We start from the raw sequence: 13,638 nt of genomic DNA, 5'->3' as shown, positions 1-13,638 counted from the left end.
CGCAGTAACACACTGCCGCACACACGGAGGGAAAGCCATGCAGGCGCAGGGTCCTTCGGTCCCGGGGATCAGATGTCCAAAATGGGTCTTCAGGGCTGGAGGTTCCAGAAGAGAATCTGTTTTCCTTGCCTTTTCCAGCTCCCAAAGGCCATCTGTGTGCTCCTGACAGTGGTCCCTTCTACCGCCTTCAAAGCCAGGGTCGCATCTTCAGATCTTTCTGAGATCTGCCTCCATTCTCACCTCTCCCTCTCCGACCTTCCTGCCTCCCTCTCTCTTCTTCTCCGTTTACTTGGTGGCACCGGGTCTCAGGTGTGGCACCCAGGATTTTCTTGGCTGTGTGCGGGCCCCTAGTTGCAGCATGTGGGGTCAGGTTCCCTGACCAGGGATTGAACCCGGGCCTCCTGCATTGGGAGCAAGAAGTCTTAGCCCCTAGACTCCCAGGGACGTACCTTTCTCTCCTAAGGACTTGTGATGCCATCCTGATACTCCAAGACAGTTTTTCTATCCCAAGTTGCTTAACTTGATCACACCTGCAGACTTCCTTTTGCCGTGTAAGGTGACATCCACAGGTCCCAGGGAGTCGGGACAGATGTCTTTAGGGGCCACCATTCAGCTTACCACAGCCCTTCAAATACTGGGCCACAGTGGTCCTTAGGGCTCCCTGTCCCGGGACCGTTACCCCAAATGTCAGGACAAGAGGGTTCCAGGCCATTTGGTCCCTGCTCACAAGCCTCCCACCCTGGCCCTGCCTGGTGGCACCACTCCCCCTGTCTGAGGTCCCCTTATCCAGAGCGAAGGAGTGAATTCCCCTCAGTTCCCACTACCCAGGTGCTGGGGGCAGGGGGTGGCTGGGCAGCCTTCAGAGGGCTGTCTGGAGAGCAGCGGCGCCTGGCCTCAGGAAGAAGTAGGCACCCTGCCCTGCCTCTCGCCCACATCCATGTGCACACTCAGCTTTGAGGCCTATAGGTGCACACTGAGGTCTGTTCCTTGCACACGCCCGCTTTTGACTCCTGCCGCCGCTGGAACCTTTTGGACCACTGTTTCATCATCCTCGGGGGCTCCCTCCCCAGACCCGCCCCTCCACCTCCAGTGGACGGAAAACAGCTCAGTCCGCACGGCAAGTGCTGGAAGAGTGAAGCAGTAAATAAGGAACAGAGCGCTGATTTAGCCCACAGTACACACTGATCTGGATAAATGGCTGAATAAGCAAATGAACATGGGCTTCGCAGATGGCGCTAGTGGTGAAGAACCCACCTGCCAGGGTAGGAGACAGAAGCGACTCGGGTTCGATCCCTGGCTCAGAAAGATCCCCCGGAGAAGGGAATGGCACCCCACTCCAGTATTCTTGCCTGGAGAATCCCATGGACAGAGGAGTCATGGGGTCACAAAGAGCTGGACACAACTGAAACGATTTAGCATGCAAGTAAATAAGGGAGGTGGGGAGACCACTGTTCTGGAAGAATCCTGAGTTGTATATGTATATATCCTCCCCTCTCAACCTCTTGCTTAACTCCCCTTATCCACCCCACCTCTTGCCCGTGCTGTGCTGGTTCCAAAAAGAAGTCTAGAAAGGGGAAAAGGATCACTAGACAGGGGGTTAAAGACCGCCACTTTAACCAAGAAGCCCAGGTTCATCTCCCCCGGAGTAAATCTGTGCCCTCAGGGCCCCCTGGTATAATGTTTGGGAGAGGGCCCTCCATCTCTGTGTACCTCCTGGAACCTCACAACCCAGGCTAATGGTGAGAAAACACTTCAGACAAGCCCAGACTGGGGGGAGAGGGGAGTTATCCTTCAGGACGAGGAAGGCCTCACGCTCACGGATGAGATACAGGGGCAGAAAAGGGAGATTCGGGGAATAACTCACAAAACCGAAGAAAGCCAGGAACGCAGCTGACAGCTATGTTAGCACAAGGGCAGTGAAGGTCTCGCCTGGGTCGGCCCCGGCTCGCTTTGCAGGGCCGCCCTTCTCAGACCTGTGGACCGTGACGCTCGGGGGTCTCAAGAGGCCCCTGCTTCTTTCTTTTATCAGGCACTGCCACGTGACACTGCCCACTGCCCCTGTCACCTCCATGCAGGGAGTGGTCCACACGAGGCCCTCCGTTCAGAAGGGGCAACTGGGGCTGGAGTCAGCTCTAGCCCTTCCCTGTTGAACGACCCGTCGGCATCTTCCCACATGGCATCTGCCCAGCCCGCCTATGCAGGGTGGCTCCGCTCCGTTCATCCGGTCTCCCCTTGCGCCTCATCACCTCAGGTCAGGCCCAAGATGTTAGATTCTTTAAATCCCACAAGGTCCAGAGTATCATCTTTCCCCAGACACTATTTCCACTGGCTCTTTCCAGGCTTGAGAGCGCCAGAGGCTGGGGCCACCTTCTTCCAAGTTCAAGAGTGAAAGTTCTCAGGCTGCCAGACACCAGGCCTCCGTCCCTCCAGCACCTTCCTTCTACCCCGCGGCCTTTGGTGAGTCCCCACCAGGGACTGGTTACCCAGGGTCTCCATCGCTGCCTGCTCTCCCCACCGACTGCTCAGCTGGCCCCTTGGCTGCCTCTTCCAGGCTCACATCTCAGGAACTTGCTGATTTTGGCCTCCGGTGACCCAGCCCCCTCAGATCTCAGGGGTCCCTGCCCTCTGGCTCCCCTGCAGTACTGTTTTCAGGTTAAACAAAATCTTTCTTAAGGGGCACATGCTTCTCTTGAAGAAGCATTCAGGATGAAATGATATTGAGGTCACCGAGGAGCCGGGCTCTGTGGAGCTGCACTCAGCTGTGGCTTTGGAGTCCCACGTCAAGGCTGGAGCTGCTTATGCTCTTGGCCTGGCCAAGCTGCCCCGCATCTCATCAGCAGAGCGGGAACTGTGATGGCCCCAGTCATCAGCTCTGACGACTATCATCATGACAGTCTCCAGCAAGGACGCCTGCTGCCTCGGCCTCCCCATCTGTAAAGCAGAGTCCATGGGCGTTGGTTAAGGCTGGACAGAGAACACGGGGGCAGAGGGATTCAATGAACAACAGCTGCCATTGTTCCGTAGTGTCGAGTATCAGCCTTCACCCCATTCTCACCCCCACATGCAGAGCCAGAGGCAGAGGGTGAAGGCCTTGGCCTGAGGAGAGACCAGGCCTGGGTGCGCCTGCCAGGAAGGACACGGTCTCCCTTCAAGCCAGGCAACACTAATCCCTCCTGTGGGGCAGTGACTGCTAGCACCCTTCCCCAGCACAGAACTTGGAGATGCTGCTCAAAGACACCCAGGGGGCAGGGGGGAGCCAGGCCACTATGCCAGCCCCTCTAGCCACAGGCATCTGAAGTGTTTTTCTGAAAACTTTGGCAGTCCCAGAAGCTCCTGGTTTCCTCATAACTTTTTTTTTTTAAGCTGTGTATTTTGAAATAACTTTAGACTCACAGAAAAATGACAAAACTAGCTGAGAGTTCCTGATACGTTTCACGCAGCCGCTCCTGTGGTTAGCGTCTCGCACGATGCAGTTATCTGAACCAGAAAATAAACGTCGACGCGACGCTAGGGTCTTGTCTCCGGACCGGAACCTCACGTTATCAGCTTTCCCCCTTAGGTTCTTTTTCTGGTCCAGGCTCGGATGTTGCATTTAGTCCTCGTGTCTCCTGAGTCACCTTCGATCTGTGATGTGATGGTTCCGCAGCCTTCCCTTGTTGTCCGTGACCTTCGCGCTGAGAGCCACTCAGCTGTTAGCAGAGTGTGCCTCAGTGTGGCTTGTCAGATGCTTCCTCGGGATCAGATCAGGGGTTGTGCGTCTTTGGCAGGAATCCCACAGAACTGACGTTGTGTCCTTCCCGTTGTGTTATATCCAGCGTGCGAGCTGTTGCTGTGTCCTGTCCTCTGTGGCTGACCTTGATCGCTTGGTCAAGATGGGGTCTGCCAGCTTGCTCTGCCCAGAGAAATTAAGTGTCTTGTGGAGAGATGCTTGAAGACCACACAGATACCCCACTTCTCGTTGTATTTTCACTCTCTCCCTTTAGTATGGGTCCACCGTAGCTCTGTTTTGTAAAATTTCTCTAGGTTAATGAATTATCTGTTTCTGGCTGCGCTGGGTCTCCCTCCCTTGCTGTGTGTGGGCTTCCTCTAGTTGCAGCAGCGGGAGGCCACTCTCTCGTGCTGTGCAGGCTTCTGCTCGCAGGGGCTTCTCTAGCTGAAGAGCACAGGCTCTGGGGCGTTGGGGCTTCAGTAGTTGGGGCACATGGGCCCAGCTGCCCCGCAGTGCGTGGAACCTTCCAGGAGCAGGGACTGAACCGTGCCCCTGCATTGGCAAGCGAGTTCTTAACCACCAGGCCACCAGGGAAGTCCCAGTCGCAGTTTTTGGCAGCAGTAGTGAACGCCGACAGTTGTCTGTTGGTGATTTTCTGTGTCCAGCATTCCTTATATGTTCATTAGTTGAAATTCTGCCATAAGGAAGAGCTGTCTCTTCTCCTCTCTTCATGCAGTTACCTGTGGAAGTAAATAAAGGCCACTTCAGTGAGAACAGCAGAGGCTTGCTAAAGACGGGGGTCAGCTGCCACCACTGCATTTGGCAGAGACTCAAAGACAGCAGCGGGGAGAGAGCTTTATGGCGGAGAAGAGAAGGTTCGGGTGTGACTGTTGGAGGCTCTTGGCAAAAGCAAGTGGGGTGAGGGGCTGGCTGCCAACAGCAGTTGCCTTCCATGCGTGGCCAGGGAGGCATACTATTTTTTGATTGTCCTAAGTTGGAAGCAGAAGCAAAAGTTAGGGAAGCTGCAGCCACCAAACTCCAGCTGTTTTGGGCCAGTGGCTGGAGCCGTTATGGTTTGCTTCCCTGGCGGCCTGTTGCAGAGGTCATGGGTCAGAGCCCTACCATCAGGCCTGATCTGGCTCTTGTTCCTGGATATGGTCTGTCTCTCTTACCCGAAGATTTTTGGGTTTTGTTTTGTTTTTTGTTGTTGCTGTTTTACTGAGAACTTTTTTTTTTTTTTGAGGTATAGCTGATTTACAATCTCATGTTAGTTTCAGATGTACAGCGTAGTAATTCAGTTATATATTTTTTCCTGATTATATTCCATCATAGGATATCGCAAGCTATTGAATATAATTTCCAAAGCGGTACAGTAGATCCCTGCTGCTTATCTGTTTTATGTATAATAGTTCATATCTGTTCATGGGGGTGGGTTTTTGCATTTTTTTAATTGAGGTATAATTGACATATTATAGTCACCCGTTGTTATCCTTGGGCTTCCCAGATGGCGCTAGTGATAAAGAACCCACCTGCCAACGCAGGAGACATAAGAGATGCAGGTTCAATCCCTGGCTCAGAAGATCCCTTAGAGGAGGAAACGGCAGCCCACTCCAGCATTCTTGCCTGGAGAATCCCATGGACAGAGGAGCCTGGTGGGCTACAGTCCATGGGGTCACAAAGACTCGGACATGACTGGAGCGACTTAGCACCCACGTTGTTATCCTTAGAGGATTGGTTCCAGAATCCCCCTCGGATATAAAAATCTGGGGGTGCTCAAGGCCCTCATTATAAGATGGTGTGTTTGCATGTGACGTCCTCCAGTCCACTTTAAATCATCACTGTGCTGTGCTTAGTCCCTCGGTCGTGCCTGACTCTTTGCGACCCCACGGACTGTGGCCCACCAGGCTCCTCTGTCCATGGGATTCTCCAGGCAAGAGTACCGGAATGAGTTGCCATGCCCTCCTCCAGGGGATCTTCCCAACCCAGGGATCGAAGCCAGGTCTCCCGCACTGCAGGCAGATTCTTTACCAGCAGGGCCCTAAACCATCTCTAGGTTACTTACGATGCCTAACACAGTGTGTTATAGAAATAGTTGCCTTGGACTGTAGCCGGCCGGACTCCTCTGTCCATGGGATTCTGCAGGCAGGAGTGCTGGAGTGGGTTGCCGTTTCCTCCTCCAGGGGGTCTTCCCGGCCCAGGGACGGAACCCGCATCTCCTGCACTGCAGGTGGACTCTTCACCACTGAGCCACCTGGGAAGCCCCGGTGCTCAACAAATTCAAGTTTTGCTTGTTTGGAGCTTCCTGTTTTGTTTGGTTTTTTCTTTCTTTCTTTCTTTCTTTTTTTAACCTGTTCTCAGTCCTCAGTTGGTTGGATCTGTAGATGCAGATCCTGTGGATCGAGGGCCGACTGTGTATTAGTTTCAGGTTCACCGCATAATGACTCAGTATTTGTGTCCATTGCAAAATAAGCGCCGCAGCGAGGTGAACGTGTCACCAGGCATAGTTACACACTGTTTCATTCTTGTGCTCAAGATATTTTTAAGGAGGATCTCAGATCCCCTCCCAGCCCTTCCCCCCAAAAACACCCTCACCTAAGTCCCACTGCCTGCACAGTGTTCTTCATGGGGCCCTAGTCTGCCTGCAGGACCTAAACCAAGCCGGCGCCTCACTTTAGAGTTTGCTCGGCTTCCCCTCTGCACTGAGGAATGTGCACTCTAACACACATTCGCTCCTGGAAGGAGAGCCACAGGGCAGTGAGCTCAGCAGAGTGCCTGCCAAAATAACCTCTGGCCCGAGGGCTCCCGCCGGTCACGGGGTGTTCGTGAACCTCAAGAGGAGGCTGGAGCGTTGAGGGTGAGCACCGGCCTCCCTGTGAACTGGCGTCCAGAACCTGAGACTGAGCTGAGCACAGAGCCCCGCGGGGAGACAGTGTCACCAGCACAAGGGGTGGGAATGTGCGTCCCTCTGGTCCTTGAGACCCGCGGTCGTGCAGCAGACACGGTGTCACAGGAGGCCAGACATTCCAACAAAGGAACCGAGAGAGAGGCACGGCCGCAGGGAGTGTGTGCCGCTGAGGGCCCTGGGGGGACACTGGGGGCCAGAGCTCTGAGCTCTCTTCCGTCTTTTTGGAAAGATCGTTTTTTAGGAGCCAACATTTCCAGCTGGCCGAATCTAATGTTCCACACCCTCTCCCTGCCGCAGATATTTTATATAAATACATCTTTGAGTTTGTGAGCAACTTGCATTTTGAGAAAGTTGTGTAGGGTTTGATGCGAAACCAAAGGTCTCTCTCTGCTCCCCACCCAAAAGACGCTTATGTGGTTCATCTGGGCCGGAAGTATATTTGCTTGTCAGGGAGCAAGACTGTCACTCTGAGCAAGTGGCTGCCCCAATCTGACCCTCGCCCTTGAGCCCAGGACCGTGTCTTGGTTTCTCCCCTGGGGTTCCTGGACCACAGAGAGCATCTCTGCTGTGATGAGAGACACAAGGGTGATTCGTGGGCCTGGTGCTGCTAAGATCCCTAGGGACCTCCTCTCCCAGTTATGAAAGCTGCACCTCCTGTTCCAGGATTCACTTCAGTTTTCTTTTCTAACTTAATTCACCTAAAGCTTATTTTGTATCACTACCCTAGAAAGAGATTTGGGTTTAAGTCTGAGCTTAAAATGCGTACGTATGGTTTAGTCGCTAAGTTACGTCTGACTCTTGTGACCCCATGGACTGTAGCCTGCCGGGTTCCTCTGTCCGTAGGATTTTCCAGGCAGGAATACTAGATTGGGTTGCCATGTACACATATATTAATACATAGTATAAAATGCATAAGATAGGAAGAAATGACCGTCTCCCAACCCACAGCTTATAACAATGTTCCTTCAGTGTGCTGCTGGAGACTCTTTATTCGTGAAGTCAGCCTAGTTGGTTGTGGTTAGCTTTATCAAAATTAAGTAGAGGGGAGGGAGGGGGAGATGGCAGAGCGAATCGCATTAAAATTTTTTTTTTTTAATTCTGTTTGTATCATTGTTATTTTTTGGCCGTGCTGGGTCCTCTTCATTGCTGCTCAGACTTTTCTCGAGTTGCGGCGAATGGGGGCTCCTCTCTAGCTGCGGAGTGCAGGCTTCTCATTGCGGAGGCTTCTCTCGTTGTGAAGCACCTGCTCTAGGGCACACGGGCTCAGTAGTTGAGGCTCCCAAGCTCTAGGGCACAGGCCCAATATTGTGGCACACGGGTTTAGCTGCTCCATGGCTCTTCCCAAACCAGGGATCAAACCCAGGTCTTCTGCACGGACAGGCGGACTCTTTAGCACTGAGCCACCAGGGAAGCCCAGGGCTGCCTATGGGACGTCCCTGGCGGGTCAGCGGTTAAGGAGCCACGCTTCCACTGCCGGGGGGCTCGGGTTTGATCCCTGACTGGGGAGTTAAGACCCCATATGCTGTGTGGCACAGCCAAAAATATTCTTAAATAAATAGAAATTAAAAAAAAATAAAAGGGCTACCTATTCCTTCCTGAAACTCTTGTTGCAGTTAGGGCACGGAAGCAGAAGTGTCTATGAGTATAAGTGAATATATGATACAAAACATGTTTCTGAATGTAGGTTACAGTCACAAAGATTTCTTAAATAACTGGTCAGCTAACAAATGTATGAAAAAAGGTTTTTTTTAGTCTGTTTATCTTGGTTGTGCTGGGTCTCTGTTGCTCTGCACGGGCTTTCTGTAGCTCCAGTGAGTGCGCTGCCTTCATTGTAGCACCCAGGCTGCTCACTGCGGCGGCCTCTCTGGTCGCGCAGCACCGGCTCTAGGCATGTGGCTCAGCAGCTGCGGAGAAGTCCCAGCCTCAGTGAACCCACCCTGGCGGCCGAGGCGGCCTGGTGGCTGTCCTGAGTATGGGAGCAGTGTGGGAAGTGGGGGCCCTAAGTCAGTGAGGGGGCCTCTTGGGGCAGGTTGAGGGGTCAATTCAGAATCATGTGGCGATTTGGGGGAAAGAAGCCAGGAGGAAGCTGGGCGGGCAGGGGGATGGGGGGGGGGTGTCCCTGAGTGCAGGGGAGGGGATCTGACCAGGAAAGGGCATTGTGGGTGTGGGGGCAGCCCCTTGTTGGCTGTGTGAGTGGGGGCCAGCGAAATGCCAACTGCTGGCAAGTCTGTGCACCCGTGGTTAGGCTCCCCTCCTCCCCTGTCCCCTCCGTGTCCGAGAGTCCTCCTCGCTGTTGACAGCACTTTGTAAACACGATCTGCTTCCCGTCTTGGCATCCAGACAGCCTCCCACCTAGGCTCGGGCAGGGTCGCTCATTAGTGACAGGCCGCTTGGCGTCCTCCCGTGAGGCCAAGGTCACACCTTCTCCCTGTCCCCGCCTCCCTTCTCTCCCCCATGGCTTCCCATCCAGACCGCCATACCTTCAGGCCACACCAGCGCCTGGTCATGGCCTTACTGGCCCATGAGGCTCCACGCTACCCTGTCGGGAACAGCACGCATTCTAAGACATTCGCCAAATCACCTGCTAAGAGGAGCTGCCCACAGCCTGCCTCTTTGCCCGCTCATCCACCAGTTAAGTTACTGTCCCGACACATGCCGGCAGCCCCCATAAGGGGTTTAAACCTGCTTTTCTCCATGCGACTGCAGTCTGGTACCTGTCACTTATTTATTTATTTGGCTGTACTGGGTCTTAGTTGAGGCATGCAGGACCTTTTTTCAGTTGCAGCATGACGCTCTTAGTTGAGCCCTGTGGGACCTAGTTCCCTGCCCAGGGGTGGAACTCAGGGCCCCTGCATTGGGAGCGTGGAGTCTTAGCCACAGGACTACCAGGGAAGCCCCTCTGTCATGTTTTCTAGTTGTTGATTTTCCTTCCCAGTTCAGTTCAGTTCAGTTGCTCAGTCGTGTCTGACTCTTTGCGACCCCATGGATTTCCTTCCCAGTGATCTGGTTGTTTCTTTGCCTTTGTCTTGAACTTGTTTTTGCTTTTTGAAAGGGCAAAGGCTAGGAAGTTAGCATTTGGCCTGAGAGGCAAAATCTGGAGACCACCCCCCACCACAGCCCTGTGGAAGGAATCTCCTTCTTTCTGCCCTGCAGTCCTGGGGAGTTTCCTGGAGGCATCAGGCCCTGGCAGGAGCAGCTTGCAGACTCTGGCTGCCCCTCCCTCAGAGTTAGGGAGCCTGGGGCGCCCACGTTCTCCTCCAAAAAGCGCCTTAGTTTCCTCTGACCCCTGTGGCAAACCAGCACAAACTGACTGACGACAACAGAAGTGTATTCTGCCGCAGCTCTGCAGGCCCCAAGTCTCGGGCCAGTTCTCCTCGGGCTCCGGCAGACTCTTCCTGGTCTCCTCCAGCTTTCACACCGCAGGTGCTTCTTGGCCTGCGGCCTGGGTGTGTCAGCCTGTCACCTCTGTCTTCACAGGGCCTCCTGTGAAGTGTCTGTTTCTCTGTCTCTTATGAGAGATAAGAGATTTGATTTGTCCTTGATTTGAGGACCCAGCCTCATCCAGGGTAAGGATCTCCTTACCTTAATGACATCTGCAAGGGCCTTTTTTCAAATAATGCCCCGTTCACAGATTCCGGGGGGACAGACAGGTCTGGGCGGGGGGCAGGCACCACTCAGCCCCCTGCAGGCGCCTTCCTGTGTCTTGGCCTTGGTACTGTCACCAGCAGTGGCGTGGGACATGCTCTTGGTGGCCTTCACTGATTTATGCAGTGACTCTGCTTCTGTCCGTGTCCACCGCACCGAGGACCTGTCTCAGGTCTGCAGAGTTCCCAGGCCAGGCCCCTGGCCTGGGCCACAGTGAAGAATGATCCAGAGGGCAACACGGGCGGACCTGGGGCTGAGCCTGCACCACCTGCCCCCGGCCTTTCCTCCTGGGGAGCCTGGAGCAAGAGTCAGAGGGAGGCAAGAAGACAAGTCGTCAGACTCTAGACTGTGAGGCTGGACCATACAAAGGGCTGGATCCTCTGTCAAGAGGACAGTGTAACAGAACATGTCTGCATGCACCTCGCCTGACCCAGCCCTAAGAAAGGCTGCATCGGGACCTCCCTGACAGTCCAGCGGCTGCAGCTCCACACTTCCACTGACGGAGGCACAGGTTCCATCCCAGATCAGGGAACTAAGATCCTACCTGTCGAGCAGTACAGGAAAAAGAAAAAACTAGGAACTTCCCTTGTGGTCCAGTGGTTAAGAATCTGTCTTGCAACGCAGGGGACGTGGGTTTGATTTCTGGTCTGGAGCTAAGACCCCGACCCACACCTCAGGGCTCCTGCTTATGCTTCCCTTCTTCCAGGGCCGAGGTGCAATGAAGCCCGTGCAGCGCAAAGAAAGATCCTGGGCACCGCAGCTAAAACTGAAGCAGCCAAATAAATACACAAAGAAAGAAAGGTTGCATTGTTCGCACGCAGGCGCCCTGCCGTGGAGACAGTCCCCCGGAGCGCTTGTAGTGGCGCTGAGCATCAGCAGACACGTGGGCCGTGACACAGTGGCAGGCACCCCAGACGGAGCGCCCAGCAACGGCTGAGAAAAAGCCCTCCAGCCTAGTTTCTCTCTGTTTGGGAACAGTTTTAGATTTAGGAAGGTTGCGAAAGTAATTCAGAGTTCCCCCCCACTGCACACTCCCAATTTCCTGTATTAATAACATCTTCTGTTAGTATGGTACATTTGTCACAACTAAACAAATACCGATACATCATTATTTTTAAAGTGATTAATTTTACAAATTTTCCTAGTTTGGCCTCTGGCAGGCTTCCTCTAGTTGTGGCGGCGGGGCTGCTCTCTAACTGTGGGGCATGGGTTTCTCGTTGTCCTGGCTTCACTTACTGCAGAGCAAAGGCTCCAGGGCACAAGAGCTTCAGGGGTTCTGGCTCTTGGGCTCTAGAGCTCAGACTCAGTAGCTGGGATGCGTGGGCTAGGTTGCCCCCAGGCCTGTGCAGTCTCGCTGGACCAGGGATCAAACCCGTGTCCTTTGCATCAGCAGGCGGATAATTAACTAAAGTCCATCGTTTATTCGTATTTCCTTAGTGTTTCCCTAATGTCCTTTTTCTATCCCGGGATCCTCACATTACATTTAGTCATCAGCATCACTTCTCTTTAGGCTTCACTGGGCTGAGATAGGTTCTCAGGCTCTCTTGGTTTCGATGACCTTAACGGGTTGGAGGAGAACTGGTCTGGTGTTCTGCAGGATGGCCCTTGGTTGGGATTTGTCCGATGTTTCTCTCATGGTTAGACTGGGCTTCGGAGAGGAGGAGCCTTTTCCATCACACAGGTGACCAGGGCGTGTGCCGTGAACGTGACTTACCAGTGTGGTGCTGACCCCGATCGCCTGGCTGCGGGGGTTTTCTGGCAGCTGTCTTCACTAAAGTGACTCCCCTCCACTCTCTACACGGTGCCCTTTGAAAGGAAGTCACCGCCCATGGCCCACACCTCAGGGCTCCTGCTTATGCATCCTTCTTCCAGGGCTGAGCACCTGTGTCAGTTACTTGGGATTCTTCAAGCTGGGACATTTCTCTCTTCCTCCTCATTTATTTATTCAATTATTTAGTTATGTTCATGTGGACTTGTGGATATTTATTTTGCACTTCGGGTTATAATCCGACACTGCTGGGACTTCCCTGCTGGCCCAGTGGTTAAGGTTCCACACTTGCGCTGCAGGGGGTGTGGGTTCCATCCCTGGTTGGGGAACTAAGACCACCGTGCTGTGGTGCTGCCAAAATCCTCATCATCCCGCGCTGCTCAGCTCTCGTGTTGCTCGGGGTGTTCCTGCTCTGGCCGCCGGGAGCGCTTTGATTTGCCTTTGTGTCCCACGGTCATAGCACCGTTGGCTGTGGCTCCTGCCCGGCACCTCAGGGTGGCCCAGGCTCTTCTTCAAGTTTCTGGCCCTGTCTTAGAAGCAGCCCTTCCTCCCCGAGTCAGGGACCGCTTTAGGTGGGAAATGGCAGCAGAGGCCACTTGGAACAGGATCCCGCTTGTGCTTCCTAAGGTGTCCCATACCAGCGGGTGCTTGTGGGTCCAGATGGCAGGAGGGGCTTCCACGGCTGGCTCGGGGGTATCTGCCTCACTTGCATCATTTACAGGAGAGCATGGGGCCTCCCAGGTGGCTCAGTGCTAAAGAATCTGCCAGCCACAGGAGACATGGGTTCGATCCCTGGGTCAGGAAGATGGCAACCCACCCCAGTATTCCTGCTGGGATGGACAGAAGAGCCTGGCAGGCTACAGTCCATGGGATGACCCGTGACTGAGCACAGGAAAGCATAGTATTTTTAAAAATACTTGTTTTTATTTTTGGCTCGGGTTCCAGCTGCCCTGTGGCATGTAGGATCTTAGTTCCCCCACCAGGGATTGTACCCACGTCCCCTGCATTGGAAGGCGGATTCCTAACCACTGGACCACCAGCGAAGTCCCAAGGAAGCCTGTTGGTTCACTGGGTGGTTTTACAGCGTGGGTACGGAGGCCTCCCAGCACACCAGTGCCATCTCGGTGACACCATCCTTGATATTGTGTTTTTCCTCCTGGTCCTTTCCCTGTGGTTGGCTAAGCTTTGAGTGTGCTTCCTCTGGGAGGTTAAAGGTAGGTTTGTTACCAAAACAGTGGATTCACTTCTTGGTGGATGTCAAGCAAATAGATACAACCAAGTCCAAAGATGGGGAGAAGGAAGGATTTATTACTAGAGGTTGTTAGGGTAGACTCATCCATTAGGACTGGGCGTCCTTACAAAGAGGAAAAAACATTGTTTTATGGGAGGAAATTTGGACACAAACCTGTGTTAACCTGAAGACTGGGTTTGCCTCTTCGTGAATGTTAAGCCAGTAGATACAACCAAGCCAAAGATGGGGAGAAGGAAGGATGTATTACCTGCAGCAAGTTAAGGGAAGTACAAGGGACCTTTTCCAAAGCAACGTCTCCCTGAACCGCAAAACTGGGGAAGTTTTAAGCTCAGGGTCCAAGAGTATTCAGGAAGGGGCTT

General features: G+C 53.6%; 1 protein-coding gene across 4 annotated transcripts in view; it reads left to right on the top strand.

Annotated features, from left to right (window-relative positions):
* Window positions 1-13,638, top strand: part of SLC25A42 (solute carrier family 25 member 42) — a 42,700-nt gene that overhangs the window by 14,001 nt on the left and 15,061 nt on the right. The window contains exon 1 of one of the 4 annotated variants that reach the window (XM_069589015.1): window positions 2,340-2,457. The exons of the other annotated variants lie outside the window; for them this stretch is intronic. The gene's annotated coding sequence lies outside the window, so the exon portion shown is untranslated. Of the gene's footprint in view, window positions 1-2,339; window positions 2,458-13,638 lie in introns of those variants that run through there. 4 annotated transcript variants of the gene reach the window in all.

Source organism: Ovis canadensis, chromosome 5 (genome assembly GCF_042477335.2).
Source record: "Ovis canadensis isolate MfBH-ARS-UI-01 breed Bighorn chromosome 5, ARS-UI_OviCan_v2, whole genome shotgun sequence".
NCBI classification, from domain to species: Eukaryota; Metazoa; Chordata; class Mammalia; order Artiodactyla; family Bovidae; genus Ovis; species Ovis canadensis.
Note: the sequence above shows the minus strand (reverse complement) of the source record. Positions and strands in the feature narration are given on the sequence as shown.